This window comes from Triturus cristatus, chromosome 4_1 (assembly GCF_964204655.1).
Source record: "Triturus cristatus chromosome 4_1, aTriCri1.1, whole genome shotgun sequence".
In the NCBI taxonomy this organism is placed as follows: Eukaryota; Metazoa; Chordata; class Amphibia; order Caudata; family Salamandridae; genus Triturus; species Triturus cristatus.
In genome coordinates, this window is record NC_140585.1 from 223,277,890 (window position 1) to 223,295,895 (window position 18,006).

An 18,006-nucleotide genomic window follows, 5' to 3' on the forward strand; every position below is an offset into this window, starting at 1 on the left:
GGGACAGATCTAACCCTTTGGAGCTGATGTACCTCTTCTTGTTTTGGTGCTGCGTTGGAGTCACTCGGGAGCAGCAAATTGGTAAACTGTACTTTGCAGCTCAGTGCCTCCAGGCTTCAGGGGAATAGCTCATCTACTCCAGGAGAGGTTCTTGGAAATGTATCAAGCGCTTGAAGTGTTCTGGGGTTCTTGCAGGATGAGACAGCTGGCCACGATGGTTGAGTCCTGGAAGCAGTGGGTTTGGCACCAATTTTCTGCAGCAGGTTGTTGGTGCACGGGACAGCTGCTCTTCTGTGTCATATGCTCTTCTGAGGTCTTTGAATCTAAGTTGCAAGGTCCAGGGATGCCACCTAAATACCAAATTTAGGGGTTTTAAAAGGGGCGACAGGTAGTAGACAAGGGGCTACCTACCTTTAGGGTATCTACACACTCTAAGTGACCACTTTCTGTGGGAAATGGCACTTCCCTATCCTTCATAGGTTAATTCCTGCCATTTCAAGATGGAGTAATTAGAAATGTTGTGTCCACATCACCTGCCCCATCTTAGAGATTTAGCTGGTGGATTGTGGGCACTCCTCCTAATTTAACTAATTCTCCTGCCTGTCCTCCCACCAAATGTGGAGCAGAAAAGCAGGGGTTGGCATCCTCCACAATCTGGAGATGCCTGGGTTGCATTTCAAAACAAGGAAAAATTAGCTTACATTTGTTTGCCATAATGTATTTATTTAAAAGTCCTTAGTAAAATGGTGTAGCATATACCAAGTACCTTTACATTAAGTGTTACGAGTAGACCTGCAGCCCTTATTATGTTACCCACTTAAGTAGCCTCTTAAAACATGTCCCAGGCCTGCCATTGCAGACTGAATGCAGTTTTAAACTGCTAATTGGACATGATAAAATAAACTCCTTGCCAAACCTAAAACTCCCTTTTTATTATATACGGCATCCCGAAGGTAGGCCCTAGATAGCCCAAAGGGCAAGGAGCATTGTAATGAAAAGGCTGGAAATGTATTTATGAGTTTTACATGCCCTGGTAGTGAAAACTCACAAATACATTTTTCACTACCCTGAGACCTACCTCTCCCACAGGATAACTTTGAGGGCCATATTCACAAGGAGCTATCGCCGAATTAATGGCACTTTATTGCAGCCAAAGTCGTGATAAATTTACCTCCTCATTCCCAAGCTGGTGCTAACAGCCCACAGCACCAGGTTACCGGCGATAGCAGCTGCAAAAAACATCGCCACAGAGGATCCCCGCAACTATCGCTAATGAGATGCAGAGTAGGCATTCCTGTGCCAACAGCCGCAACAACACCACACCTCAACATTCTCAACGACCAGGCAGATCGGCGATAAGAACACAAAACCGGCGATAAGAACACAAAACCGGCGATAAGGCGCGTTAGCACCAGGAAATCTACACCTGCTCTGACCAGGTGTTAAGTCGGACGGCAGCCAGCACCACAAAAGGGAGACCAGCCCAAGGCCACATCGGAAGTACAACAGATGCCATGGAGCCACACATCATGCAGCCCGGACACCCAAGAGGGCCACAACACCAACTGACACCACCCCCGGACCACCCCTCCCTAGCACCCCCCCAACAAAGACATGCCACATCAGCTACACAAAAACATGTACAAATTATTCTGCATGAAGTCGCACAATCACAACAGTTAAAATGCATGTGTCGACACAGAAATGAGCATCACACATTCACTTCCGAAGCAACAAAAAAACTTTATTAAAATGAACATAATATAAAGATGAACCACACGTAATCTCTTTAACGTGTTTATTCTTAACACCCACCAAATACACAGCGCTGACAGCAGACTTCAGCTCCAACAGCCCCTTCAGTCCCTTGAGACTCTAACCCCATGTCATCACATTCTATGTCAGAACTATAGCTTAAAGGGAAAGCTACAATGCATCTTCCCTTTATAAAAATGTAAAAAAAACACAAAAGAAAGAATGAAACAAGAAGAAAAATAAAATACAACAGCTTAAGCAAATATATAAATAAATCATACAATTTGGCAAACATAACAATACCAAATGACTTGCAGATATAAAACTAAAACCACCCTAATTCTATTTGTACTTTACACAGTAGTCTCGAAGATACAAAGGTGGTCTCCTGATTCTGGAACCATGAGTAGATGGATCAGGTAGAGTACAATTTTCATTACATTTCGGAAATCTGGGCTGCAACAGAGAATCTCTGTATCCATTCCCAGAATGGGCACATTTTGACAATCGAGACATCCTCCACACATCACCCCCATCCAGCATTACAACATTCCTCATGACTTTAATGATACGCCTCGGACCAAAATATTTCGTTTCACCTTTGGGAGACCAAACTGCTTTCTTTACAAACACAAAGTCACCAATTTTCCAAGTAGGTTGACATACCCCATTTCTCATATCAAACCTACGCTTGTAATTCTCTTGATATCTATTAAGTCTCCAATTCTTCACAACACAACCTCTATCTTTCACACTCAACCACAGAGGATTTAACTTTGAACCAGCTGTTCTCCCCTTAAGTTTTTCAAACGGGGAACAACCTGTCACACTATTAGGTGTATTCCTGTGCGCCCACAATTTCTCTCTAAGGATGGGCTTGAGTGGAACTCTTCTCTCCAAGGCACTCTGAGCAGAAGCTCTTATTAGTCTATTCATACTCTCAACTAACCCATTTGCCTGTGGAGCATAGAGAGCAGTTCTGTGATGTGTAATGGAAAGTCCTTTCAAAAAATCTGCCATTTCTTGAGAGGTAAACTGTACCCCATTAACTGAAACCAGAACATCAGGAATACCTTCACAAGTGAAGGCATCCCTAAGAAATTCAATAATATTCTTAGACATAACTGAACCCATGCAAGAAGCAGACACCCACTTGGATGTGTAATTAACTAGTACCACAACAAACCTTTCCGAGGGAGGCAAAGTGTCAAAAGGGCCTACAATGTCAACAGCAAGCTTAGACCAAGGACGTTGAGGTATCGCAACAGGAGAAAGAGGAGCAGTCCTAACTATCCTTGACTTGTCATATTCTGCACACATGACACAATCCTTGACCACTTCTTCCACTTGACGATCTATTTCAGGCCACCAATAAGACTCTCTAACTCTCGCTTTAGTCAAACTATGTCCAAGATGACCCTCATGAGCCAGATTGACAATTTTCTCCCTCATACCAACAGGAGGTATCAGCCTATCCCCCCGCAAAAGTTCTCCTTGTAGAATATTCAATTCTTCATGTACATTCCAGAAACCTCTCACACAATTTGGAACCATATCCAAAGAAGGCCAACCATTGACAATGAAATTCATAATGATACCTCTAGCCTCATCATCCACACAACCAGCTTCCCATTCTTTCTTGTCAATAGCTGACTCTTTCACCCAACAAACAGTGCTGTCAAGGTTATTAACCGAACCTTTCTCCAAAGGCATTCTGGATAGAAAATCTGCTGGAACATTTCTTAAACCAGGTAAATATTCCACAGTAAAATTGTATTCCCACAGTCCTTCAACCCACCTTTTAATTCTTGGTGTAGTGCTTTCAACATTCCTACAAGAAAACATATGCACAAGTGGTTTGTGGTCTGTTCTAACAAGAAAAGGTATACCCCACAAGTAAAATCTGAAATGATTAATAGCCTAGTAACAAGCTAAAGCTTCATGTTCTATCACCGAATAGCGCTCTTCCGCACCCTTCAATGAGCGAGAAGCAAAACCAATTACCTTCTCACTACCATCCACCACCTGCGATAGCACCGCACCCAAACCTCGCACACTGGCATCAGTGGTTAAGATGGTCTTTCTCTGTACATCAAAATGTCCTAAGGTTGGCATACCAGCAATTTCCTTCTTTACTTTTTTAAAGGCATCTTCACACTCATTAGACCAAATAAATTCCACACTTTTTTTAAGAATGACTCTTAACGGTTGCATAACACTCGCAAAATTATACACAAACTTTGAATAATACTCAGATAATCCTAAAAAGGATTTTACTTGATCATCGTTCAGAGGAGATGGTGCCTGTAATATTGCCTCTGCTAGGTCAACTTTAGGGCTGATGCCCTCTCCTGAAATTGAATGACCTAGATAAGAAACAGAAGTAACTCTAAATTTGCATTTTTCACTTTTCAACGTGAGCCCCCGTTCCCTCAACCTTGACAGAACACGGAATACAACTTCATCATGTTTATCCCTATCTTGACCATGGACCAGGATATCGTCCTGGAAAAATAAGACAGAATCAATGCCATTCAAAACGTTTTTCATCACCCTTTGAAAACAAGCTGCAGCGCTTGCCAGCCCAAAAGGCATACGAATAAACCTGTATGCACCTAAAGGGGTTACAAATGAAGTAAGATGTCTAGAATCTTAATTTAACAAAATTTGATGGTAAGCCGCAGATAAATCCATTACACTAAATAAACTGGCACCACCCAATTTTGATAATGTCTCATTGATGTTAGGTAAAGGCTGTCTGTCTACCCAGATGCCGTTATTTAGACTTCTCAAGTCCACACACATCTTGATTTTTTTTCCATTGTCCTTCGGGAACAAAACTATGGGAGCCAACCATTCAGACGACTCTATCTCTTCAATTATCTGAAGATCTAGACGCCTATTGATTTCTTCCTTTAAAGGTTCCAACATAAGGTTGGGAACCTTCCTTACTTTGTGTACAATTGGTGTAGAATTTTTTTTTTTTAATTATTTTATGGTTAAAACCCTTGAGACACCCAAGCTTTTCACTAAAAACTTCCGGAAACTTCCCCAAAATATCTTGAACATCACTCTGTTGTGAAACTAGCATAACTTGGTTTGGTGCATTGGGATTCAGAATGATGCCAAGATCCCTTTGATGACGCCAACCCAACAGGTTATCTCCTCGTTTCGCAACATAAATTTTCCCTACTGTTTCTCTTCCTTCAAAAACAATAGGATGAATTGAAAAACCAATTAAGTCAACTTTCTGCCCTCCATAACCCACCGGATTGATATCAGGTGTCATAAGTTTTATACCACAAGAGCCAAAAGTGGAATACCAAAACTTATCGCTCAAAAGAGTATAAAGTGAACCTGAATCAGCTAATACAGGAACACATTTACCTCCAATGTACACATCACATAAAGGCATGTTAACATTTCCAGTGTCTACTGTTTTCTCATTATTCACTGACTCTACTTTACTATCCGTGATACAATGTATTGCTAAGTGAGAGAGCTCATCAGCATCACTTAACATATTCACTTTTGTGTTCCTACACATGCGAGCATAGTGACCCTTTTTCCCACAGCTTCTGCAAATGGTACTTCTGGCAAAACAATTTGGATAATTCTGTCCATGGTTCTGACTGCCACATCTAGGACATTTAAACTTATTCTCTTTATTAAAACTAAAATTAGACTTCTGTTTATCCAATTTAACAGCAGGCTTGTCTTGGTTGGTATTTGCTTTACCAACCAACGCAACAGATGTTTTGCATGACACACTTTCTTGGTCCACGTTATTGACACTAGACATAGGAACAGAAGAAGGTGTGCCGCTTCACATCTCTTTGACCCAAAAAGAAGTGTGTTCAATACTTTCCACAATCATAATAGCTTCTTTAAGATTGGGATTTTTTGACAGTAACTTTTCTTGAACTTTTTGATCATTGGTGCATCGTACTAGTTGATCACGGATGAGAGAATCAGATAATTGTTCAAATTCGCAAGTCTGTGCCAAAGACTTTAATGCTGCAACATAGTTCCCAACTCTCTCTCCTTTGGCTTGTACACACATGAAAAATTTGTGTCTCTCCATAACCACATTTATGCGAGGTCCAAAATGACTCTGCAATTGCAATAAAGTCATTTCATACACGTCATTAGGTTCCCCTGCACCTCTGCCAATTGGTATAGGATCCAGGCTGTCGTAAATGTTCCTTCCTTCTGTACCCAGGTTGTGAAGTAGTATAGCTTGTTTCCTAATTGCAGAAAACTTTTCACCCCCAATCGCCAACAAATATGAGTCAAAAAGTGGTTTCCATTTCTTCCAGGGAAGTACAGGTTCTCCTCGTTCACTTAAGAACTGTGGTGGTTGACTCATGCCGCTTGCCGACGCCATGTCTGAATGATATGTCACTGATGTTCTCTGTTCTTAAATCTATATAATCTCAATTGGGAGTGATAAACTTGGATAATTGTATAAATGTAGAATTCCAAATGGTACAACTAATTTGCTGCCATTCTCTTCCTCAAAAATCTGAATTTCCTCAGCTGGCACTTTGTACCCATGTGATGATGAAATTGTTCAAGAAATGTAATTAATTTTGCTTATACTCTCCAAAACGCATCCTCAAAAATGTATATTAAGAGAGCAAACACAAAGAAAAACAATGGCCATTTCAACCCTTCCTGAACTCTTATCGATTTTCTAACAGGAACCCACATCACATAATATCCCCTTCACGCTTGAGAAAATGTTCTTTAAGCATCAAGCCAGCATATAATCCTTTTTGTGAATAAAGGCTTCACACACTGTTTTTGTGAATAAAAGGCTTCACGTTTCCGTTTCTTTTGCCATCAAGCGCCGAAAAACTCTAATTAGACCAATGTATGAGTCATCTGCATTCCTTGTGCAGCTGCTCATTTAAATAATGGCCTCTCGCGCTGACTTGCTCCACCATTGTTTGCTCAGCCTTCAATTGCACAGCTGATTCACCTCATTCATTTCATGACTCACAGGCCTCGCGCGCTGACATCCTTTGCCTTTGTTTGTTTATTTACAAGCAGGCTGCTGTCATCACGCGCTGATCTAATGCGTCCGTGTTTCAGCTCGCGCTTCAGTTCAAACAATGCGCGTTACTTTAAAATGAGGCTATTTTCCCAAAAACACATAAATCTTGCCTGTCAAATGTATGTTCGCTGATCTTCGCTCTCCTCTCAAGAGTTACGCAGGCAGCCTTCCAATTCAGCCAAGCATTTAGAAACAGACCTTTAATCTTGTTCCTTCGCTCGCTCTTCAGTGGCACACTGGGTTTCCCTGGTGGGTGTTTCTTCTCAATCGTCGCCAGTAATATAAAGATGAACCACACGTAATCTCTTTAACGTGTTTATTCTTAACACCCACCAAATACACAGCGCTGACAGCAGACTTCAGCTCCAACTGCCCCTTCAGTCCCTTGAGACTCTAACCCCATGTCATCACATTCTATGTCAGGAACTATAGCTTAAAGGGGAAGCTACAACAGAACACTGAAATCAAATGAAGACACATGGCGGCTCCCCGCGGGACAGTCCATAGGTCACAGCCTGCAAGACAAAAAACATGATGAGAAGGTGTGTCCTGTGCACATCAAGGGACAGAGAGAGAGTGAAGGAGAGAGAGAGCGAGAGAGAAGAATAGAGGGAGAGAGAGAGAGAGAAGAAGAGAGGGAGAGAGAGAGAGAGAAGAAGAGAGGGCGAGAGAAAGAGAGAGAAAAGAAGAGAGGGGGAGAGAGAGAGAGAGAGAGAGAGAAGAAGAGAGGGGGAGAGAGGGAGAGAGAAGAAGAGAGAGAGCTGCCCCTGCGCACCCAGGCCCCACAGCTCACCTGCCGCCACCAGTGTTTTCCAACCACTTGCCGGCATGTAATGCAGTCCATTAGGTCACACATCTGAGTCAGAGCCGTCATCTGAAACAGAGTCCAGATACATGACTGGCAGAGTACACACACTCGCACAAGACAACAGCGCCTGCCTGCCCATGCACACCCAGGCAGAGGCATCAAAAAGGCACCTGCTGCCCACGGAGCATGCCCGCCCATGCCCACTCAGGCCTCACTGCTCACCTTCCGTCACCGACGTGTAGACTGGATGTCCCACCACATGCCGCTGCAAGCCACAAGCCCGGGGCCTGCGGACATGGTACCCTCCACACCATGCAGCCACGGTCCGCAGGCCACCAGGTCTCACGTGTGTTGCTGGGTCTTGAATACTCCATGGCTGAGGACATACCAGTGCACCCGGCAACATCGCAGGCTGCACACCCGCTCAGTTTTGATTTGTTCAGTATCATGTTCATTAATTGTGTGTCTTTTGCACACCCGATCAGCCCAATGGGTGCCACTAAGTCTGTGACCCGGAAGCATGGCCATGTGGCGGTAGGCCAGTGCTGCCCGCTGGCTTTGGCCTACACTGCAGTCCCGTAGGGCACACAAAACCTGAGTTGCCCGGACCACCGGGACGGGGCATCATCGCCGGGTGCCCACCTGCTCAGCAGCTTAAGGTGCCACTGACTCAGTGCACCCAAAGTCACCGTCCCGTGGCTGGGTGCCTGTGCCTACCGCAATGCGCCAGGTGCAACTAATGCTTTGCAACCCCAGTTAGCACCATGTGGTGATCGGCCCGTGCCGTACGCAGACCTGGGTTGCCATTAACCCTGTGCAACCCCAGTTAGCATCACATGGTGGTCGGCCCGTGCCGTACACAGGCCTGGGATCCCACTAACCCTGTGCGCAACAAAACTTTTGTGCCCTTTATGATTGGGAACCGTGGCGTCCGTCATCCAGTGACCACGGGCAGAGGAGAATGTGACGTCGTCGGCCCCTTATGTCACATAGCCTGGGACGCCTGTGCTGGATGAGTGTCGTGTGTGTGTAAACCAGCCCTCAGGGAGTGGCTGTGACATGTTGACAACTAGACCAGTGACCTGCACACCACCCGCAAGTACGCCTGCGACGGGTAGCGTAAGCAGTAATGAGGGCCCCCCTTGGAGCGTAAGTGGAGTGGTCTGGCCTGCCATACGCCGGACCAGCACAGGGCTTGCCACAATGACACGTGGGCTCTGGGCGTGGTTCAGTCCATGTCCGGACAAGGAAGTGAGTGATGCGTGTGTCCCAGTTGTTGTGTCCACCGGACCCGGTACACAAAATGCAATGTTGCACCCTCTGACTGGCATCCCACAGGATGCGCATCATTGAGGCAAGGGAAATCAGTGTCCCTACATTCATACACACATGCATACATGTCTGATGATAGACATGACACAGCAGTGTGTCAATGGATGTTTATTGCACATCCAGTGCAGTTATGCAGCTGGAGCGGTTCAGGGCAATAGCCAGCACACTACACAATACGGGCCCATGGAGGGTCAGCCGGAGTCCACCCGGGGATGACAAGTCCTGCTGAAGAGAAGGGTACAGTCCGCAGCCTGGTCGCCGTGTCACTGGGCATCAATCCGGAAGTGGCAGTCCATGTCGCTGTCCAAGATGAGTGCATCGGAGTGTACCGTGGGTCAGTGGAAGGTCATGAGGCCATGTGCGGGACCAAGCAGACACAGGCCAGGTGGCGGTGATGAATGCTAGTGCCTGGTCCTTCTGACCACAGTCCCATCTACGTCCTCATCCCCGGGTGTGTGCCCTGGCCCACCTGTGGGTGTTGCAGAACCGGCTACCACACTGTGTGCCACTGACACATCAGGTGCCTGAGTGGATCCGGCTGCCGCATTGTGTGCCACTGACACATCAGGGACCTGAGTGGATCCGGCTGCCGCACTGGGAGGCACTTGGGGCGGGGATGTGGATGGTGTGGGCGCATCAGCATTCATCAGTGCCACGCCTTGTGGCAGCAATGCCATGGTGGAGGTCAGTAGGGCATGATAGATCCCAGCTACATTTCGATGATGTGCAGCGGTGGCTGCCATCCTTTCCGCCTCCATCCGCACCATGTCCTCCATGAGCCTCCGTATGTGTGCCAGCTCACGGCTGGCATCGCTGGAGCCACTCTGAACGGACAGGCCTTCTTCCCTCCATGTCATGACTCCAGCGTCAGTCAGGGCTCATTGCAGACCATGGGGCGGACATAGACACCCAAGGATGGTGTCCAGGTTGGCAGCCATGATGCCGAAGTCCACCCGCACCTGCTCAGCCGTCTCCATCTGGCACTCCAGCACACAGCGTTGGAAGGCCATGTGTTGTTCCTGGAGGTCTTGGGAGGGTGTCGGGGCTGTGGGTACCTCCTGCTGGGTGGTTTGGGTGGTGGGTGGGGTCTCATTGATGTAGCTGGGCTGCCCTGAGCCTGGAGGCGAGTGGCGGATGAGGTCAACGATGTCTTGGATGGTTTGGGCGTCGATGCTGGCGTTGTCCTCCTCGTCATCCATGAAGAGTGCCTGGGACTGCTCTGCAGGAGGTGTTGACGGTGCCCCTGCGATGTGCAGGGGAGATAGTGTATTACAATGTGTCCACATATGTGTAGACGCATGGTTCAGGTTGACATTCAGACAGCATGGCATTGTACATTGTGACAGTCTGTAGATCTGGGCGATGACCCAGAGTCTTTGTGGGTGTGCACTGTGCTCTGCTTGATTGTGCATGTGTGCCATTGTGCCCATCTCCACCCATCCCCCCAGTACCTGGTGGTCACTCACCCTGTTGCAGTTGTGTTGTGTCCTGTCGAGCAGTGTCCGGTCCCCCGACTCCGGCCACAGTCTCCACACTGATGACTGTCGACACCAGCTCCTCCATGTCATCCAGCTCCAGCTGTGGCGCTGGGCCCCCACCTCCAGTCTGCGCTGCTGCCTTCTGGTTGGTGGTGAGTTTCTCTTTGGTCTTCCGCTTGATGTCATTCCATCGCCTCTTGACCTCATCCATTGTCCTCTTGTGCTCTCCGACGGCATTCACCTTATCGACTATGTCCCGCCATATTGCAGTTTAGGTGCCCAGTGACACGTTGGAGGTGACGAAGAGTTGTTGATGGTGTTCCATCACCTCTGTGACTATGATCCTGTTCGCCTGGGGACTGAACTTCGTCTTCCTCGTCTTCTTGTCCTTGCCTTTCCCTGTCCCCGAGGTCCCAGGCTGGTCGTCCGGGGTGCTTGTGGGGTTGCTCTCTTCCTCTGCACCTGCTCCGGCTGCCTCCATGGTGCTTGGGTGTAGGTCAGTTTGTGTGTGGGTGTTTTTTCTGCTTTTATGGAGATTTTTCCGACCTGCCAGGTGTGTGTTGCAGGCCTGGCGCTGCTTATCGTGGATTTCCGCATCGCGCTTTGGTCCATCACAGGTTTTTTGGTGTTGTGGTTTTTGTATTTTTATCTCCATCGAAGTGGTTTTATCGCAGACATTGTCCGCGGCAGAAAGTTATACCAAAGGGGATGATGGACGGAGCATTTGAGCAAATCAAACATTCACCCCCAGTCAACTGATCTGGGTTTAATCCATCATCATTCTTTAGCTCACTCCACCACCCCAGTTCAGATATGGCCATATGCAAATCGGTCTGACCCTGTGCCTCATGGGAACAGTCCAGCCCGAACTGCCAAGCCATGTCTTCCCTGGAACGGAAACAAGCATCCTGGGACCGGTTTCGGGTTCATAACCCTCATCAGCCAGGCTATTTTGAATCTAGTGGCAAAGTGAGTAAGGGACCCACGTTTGGGCATACCCTGCCAACTTAGGGCGAACAAAGCGATACCAAAGGCAACAGGGTCAAGACTGATTTGCATATGGCTGGGTCCAAGCTGGAATGGCATGGTGAGCAAAACAAAATTGTTCTGCATTCTGTCCATCAATAGTTCTTTTTGCATTTGTCACCCCGAGTGGGACAGGTTTGCTCAGACGTGAGTCCCGTGCTCTCCATACCACTGGAATCAAGCTATCCTGGCTGAAGAGGGGTGAAACCCCGAAACGGGTCCTAGGATGCTTGTTTCCAGTCCAGGGAGGACCTGGCCTGGCAGTTCGGGCTGGACTGTTCCCATTGGGCACAGGGTCAAGGCTGATTTGCATATGGCTGGGTCCAAGCTGGAATGGCATGGTGAGCAAAAAAAACGATGGATTTAGGCCCAGATCTCTGTACTGGGGTGAATGTCTGACATTGTTCTGCATTCTGTCCAGCAATAGTTCTTTTTGCACTTTTAGAAAGTTGCCATCTTCCTGCGCTAGCTATTTAGTATCTGTAGCCTATTCCTGGGCCACATGGCTGGGTGTAGAGAGCAGATGGACTTTGTTTATCCCTCCCAGACAGCCACACAATAGAGGGTTTAGGAGTTCCTGGATGGGCCAGGATGGGCGGGATGGAGTTGGATACAGCCCCATTTGCGAATCAATAGGCTGTGTCCTGCCTTCACACAATGGATTTCACACCACTCCATTGTTCATACAGTAGGGCTTGAGCCAGGTCAGGGAAGGCAGGAACCTCCAAGTACTTCAAAGGGAAAACTCTAGAAACTTCTACTTCAAAGAAATCACCAGGTGTAAAAATAGGACCCTTGTACCTTCTTCAGTTTACTTACTGTACCTGTGGAAGGACTCTCAGAGGACAACCTGTTGCATGGCCTGCTGTGTACTACACAAGACTGCTTTGCTGCACCTGGAAGGACCGTTCTGCTGCCTAAAGCCTGCCTTAAAGCTTCAGAGGCCTGCCCTGCTGCTTGAGACCTTCTGCACTGCTTGAACTCAGGAGTTCCAGAGTGTTTCCAAGGCCTAGTTGGCTGGCCTGCTCATCAGAGCCTCAGGGATAGAAAAGGCTCCAACCATCTTGAACCCTCGCCGGGATCCAGCTTGAGTGAGTCCTAACCCTCCAAGTGGTGCCTCCCAAATCACTGACCCTTGGAAGTGATGCTAAAGGTGAACAGATAGCAAAAATCCAAAACTATGGACTGAGAACAATTTTGGCCACAAACTGCTCTCAGATCCGACAGGAGACCGGGAATAACCTGCTTGTTTGTCACCTAAGATGCATTGCCAGTTGGCTTGACTTTGCGGCAGCTCATGCTAAGTTATTTTCCACAGCAGCAATTCTTGTTCAGTGGTCGCTCATTGAAGGGGTATCCGGCCTCGTGGAGCCCTCATTGGCTACAGCCTCTAGCCTCATCCTGCTGGAGATTTTTGACTTCCAAACAAATCCGAACATGGAAATCTTTACTGGGACTTCGTTCAGTGGTTGCCAAACGATGACACCTCATCCTCGAGCACAGCCTGCAGTCTTGCCCCACTGAATTTCTACCTTCTCAAGAGACTTTTTGCTGAAATTTCTACCAAGTCCAAAGGTAAATTCTGACTAGGCCCAACTCACTTTTTGTATCCGCCTCAAGCTCCATTCTGGTCAGCCTTATTTTTCCACTTTGACTTACTCTGACGACTACATGTTCGCGGTTGGTGCTTTGATCATTTCAGCTCCAGGTTTTACCTTAAAATGTAAAAATTCATAAGTTCTACTGATTGGATAGTTGGTGTTTTGGTGTCAAATAGTTTATTAAAATGTACTCTATTTTTTCAACATGTGTGTGGGATTTGTCTTGTGTATTTTTTTTACTTTATTACTGCGTGTGTGCTGCATAAATACTTTACATATTGCCTCTAAGTTAAGCCTGACTGCTTTGTGCAAAGCTAACAGAGGGTTAAATACTGGTTAATTTAGTGACTTCAGTGAATCACAGTGACAGAGATTGCGGCTGTTGCTTGAGCAGGGTTAATGCCCCACTCAACCAACATCCCAAATTCTCACAGTGGGTGTTCCATAAGGTGAGCTCAGCGCTGTGCTGGTAAAAGTGAGAGAACAACAGAACAATGTACAACATGCATGCAAACTTGGCAGGTCCATTAGTCACAGGCTTGAGAGCAGTGCATCTTTGAGGTCTATTGACCCGTATACCTGTACAGCAGATGGTTTACGTTCTGCATACCTACCAAGACAAAGGACCTTTACAAGTGCCTACGCCCACCATTAAGTGGTTTTTAAGGATGTATCCTTCGCTCGTTTAGCTGAAGAAGACCTGGATCCAAAGCGCATATGGGTCAAAACTTTGACAATGAAAAGAATTATGAGCTTGATACTGATTGACTGTTACGGGCAAAACTGATGACTTGCCCCCAGGTTTTGACTAACTTTGAGCACAGTAGTTCACAGGCTCTCATTGAGGTGATATATGTTGTACATTGTTCTGTTGTGATCTCATTTTCATGAGCACTGCACCGATCTCACTGTGTAAAACACTAATGTCTACTGTTGTTGTCTTACAATTCGAAAAGACAGTGTGTTTTGGTTAGGCAATGTGGTGTTGTAAGTCACTACACAATCTGTTGAGGGGAATTCTTGGACCCCTTACCTAATTATGTTGTGTTAAAAAACCTTTTTGTTACCTTCCTGGCAAAATCAGTCAGGAATTATACACCATCTTTAGAAGGCATCATGTTTTGATTTTCCTACTCATATTCTGTTCTTTTATCTTGCATATTTTGTTTAGTTTGTGTGTGTTTAATTGCAGTTGCATCAGGAACGGAATGAGAGAGAGAGTCAAAGGATTGGTGAATGGATGCATGAGGGCAAAGATGAGAGCCAGAGTGTGTTATTGAGTGTCTGCACCCATCAGTGGCCCAAAAGGAACTTTCATTCATGAGCCAGACCTGTCTGCATTGCCAGTGCTTATTATATAAAATAGAAGGACCTAGTATTTACAAAGATCCACTGCTAAGAGACGTGTCACTGACTTGCAATATGTAATTAAGTAGAACAAACATTGCATCCCATTGTAATACAATACAGCCTCTCACTAAAGGTCATCAATAAATAATGTTGAATTAATAATATTTATATAAGGTACATAATGTGCTTGTAATGACGACAGTGGCAGCATCAGACTCTGTTAATGCATGTATTTCGATGAGCAATTCATAAAGTTATTTCACAAAAAAGCATATAAAGCTGTTAAATGGCATTTTGACTTCAGCATTAAGGGCCTCATGTAGGTAGCCAAATACCGGTCGGTAACGGCTGATTTTCGGTAATTATACCGTTACCGACCGGTATTTTGGCTTTTGAGATGTAGGGGGCTCATTTCTGTATTCGGTAATTTACCGAATCGGTAAAATTACCGAATCGGTAATTTTACCGATTCGGTAAATTCCGAATACAGAAATGAGATGTAGGGGGAGTGTGTGGGTGTTTTTAGGAGTCGGTATTTACCACCAACTAATAGTTGGTGGTAAATAATGAATGGATGTGTTTAAGCATTTTAAAGCGCTTAGAAGTGTGCAATGTGGCAGACATACATGCCCTTTTGGCATGTATGTGTGCCACATGTGCACACATGGCCGAATCAGGGGTGCAACAGGGTGTCAATGTGACACCCTGCCACCCCTGCATGTGTTCCCCCCATTACCGAATCGGTATTTACCGATTCGGTAATGAGGCATACCTTCCCATCAATGGGAAGGTATGCCTCATTACCGAATCGGTAAATACCGATTCGGTAATTACCGAATTTTACCGATTCGGTAATATTTCCCAAATGATTACCTACATACAAGTTACCACTTCTTAAATACCGATTCGGTAACGTTCGGTATTTAAGAAGTGGTAACTTGTATGCTACCTACATGAGGCCCTTAGAGTGCTCTTATATTTACACTTCTGTGTAAATTTGGTTTTCCTTTCTTGCTGCAGTTCCTAGTTCAGTATTTAATGGGATATCATGTAGGAGAATTGTAATCAACTGAAATATGGCTTTAGCATTTCTCTTTTAGTTGGCACATGACAGCATATTTTAAAAATGGATCTGTCGATTCAGTCAACCAATGTATCGGCTCCAGAAACCTGTGTTTGATCTCATGGTTACAGACAGGTCTAAATTCCTGTAGGCCCACTTAGTCTTTCATCCTTCTGAGGTCAATAATATGAGTACCATTGAGTTCTATAACAATAAATTCTGCTGTATATTGAAGAGTATCTTCACCATTCTCTTTTTTAAGGTGCGTGATGTACCGCTAGTAAAGCCAATAGGTCTGACTTTCATAGGCTTAAATGTAAATGTGTGTGGGTGTACTTGTAAAGCGCACTGTGACTCCATGGAGTATCCTGGCGCTGAAGACCGCTGGGGAACCCGTCCTGGTTTTCCCTGTGAGATGGTCCCTTTCTGGGTATCTCCAAGGTGAAACCAGGCATCCCCGGCATCTGTGGGGGGCCGTTGTAGAGATGAGGCAAGCTTAATGCCCAGAGTTGCCGAGTGTATTCCTGGTTAGAGTAGGTACCGAGGCGAGAATTATCGAGTCCGTTTTGACCCTGGTCCACGACCCTGCCGCGTCGGGAATTGAACCCTGGTCCCTGGCCGATTCTCTGCTTACGGGTCGGCCGCCTCTAACCAGTGAGCCACACCTCTCCACTAAGCATGCATACTCCAGCATGTACAATGCCATTTATATGCATTAGCACATAAGAGTGGAAGATATTGGTTTTTAGAGGGGTATTTCACAAACCATAGAAAGGTAATGGCGAAGATATACCACACACATAGATAGCATCAGTGTTTTCACATATTGCATACTTGTAAAGCAAATGTTAATGGCTTGGGACATCTTGAAACTTATTGACATACAACTCATTTTATTGACTGCAGAGGATGGAGTGCTGAGGAGATCCGTCGATACTGACTTTGACAAAATGGAAGAGAATCCAGGGGGCCCCTGTTAGAAATAGGGGTCTCTAGTTGGCAGATTGATACGCTGTCTGAGCAGGGGCCCTTCCTCCCAGTCAGGATAAGGGAAAATGGGCCAGATGTATCAAGCGTTTTCCCGTTCGCAAACGGGCCGATTCGCAGAATTGGCCCGTTTGCGAATGGGAAAAAGCCTTTTGGGATGTATCATCCCAAAAGGTAATCGCAAAATAGGGAATCGCAATTTTTGCGATTACCTATTTTGCAAATGCATTTAGGGAATCGCAATATGCGATTTGCTAAATGCAATGCAGGAAGCAGTTAAAAATTGCGGCCCTGCTTTAAGGAATCGCAAATTACCACCCGCTTCAAGTTGGTGGTAATTTGCAAATCCTTAGAGAAATGCGCATTTTAGCATTTTTCTGAGTGCCATGTGGCACACACACATGCCCTTAGAGCATGTATGTGCGCCACATGTGCACACTCACCTTTTTTGGGGGCACAGAAGGGTGGCCTTTTGGCCCCCTATCACCCTTGGAATTGCATTTGCAATTTGCGATTACCAATTTGCTAATTGCAAATTGCAAATGTCGTCCCATTCATTCCTTTGGGCCTCTAGGCCAAAAGGAATGAATGGGAAGGGATTCCTTAATAGCGAATTGCAATTTGCGATTCGCTATTAAGGAATATGTAGGAATCGCAAATTTGTCAGCGAAACCTACATACTTAGGGGCAGATTTACAAGAAAGTGACGCATCTGTAGAGATGCGTCACTTTCCCTACGCCAACATGCCAAATCCTTCCGTCACCATGGATGCGCCGTATTTACAATACGGCGCACCATGGCGCAAGGATTGACAGATGCGTCAGAAATTCTGACGCATCTGTTGACAGAAAAGTCACGCATTGCTGGAGTCGTGTCGCAAGCACGACGCAACTCCAGCAATGCTCAGGGGTGCCCTATACCTAACATGCTGCGTCAATTCTTACGCCTGCTTCAAGCAGGCGCAGGGTTTTGACGCAGCATGGACGTGAAAGTGACTCAGTGAAACCTGAAGCAGGTTTAATGTGGCGCAGGGCTTCACAACGTGACATCACACCAGTTTTTGAAAAATAGCCAATATTTATCTGTGTAAAATAAGACCAAAACTGTAAGTACACAACATGCAGTTAATCAAAATCTGAATAGGGCAAAAGTACACTTTAATAACAGTTCCTTTAAGTCGATATCTCTGTCCGGGGCTATCACAGCGTCGTGAGCACACAAATACAATAGTTCTCGCTGACCGCATCGTAGCGGGCCCACTACGGTCCCGGAAAGACCAGAAAACGGTAACTTTAGAAATACAGGGCGTCAGGGACTGCACAATGAACTCTGAAGAGCCAGCGTCAGCAGGTGTTGGTTCCAGAGGTCGGAGCAGGAGTCGTCGGGCCCTTGAAGTCAAACACATTGCAGGTTGAACTCCGTGCAGTTTAGTCTGGGGAGTCGGCATCAGGGATATAATGCAACCTGCAGCGGTGCGGCGTGTGGTGCCCTCAGGTGGCGGTGCAGGCAGCGGTTTGGTGACATCATCCAGCGGCATCAGTGAGAC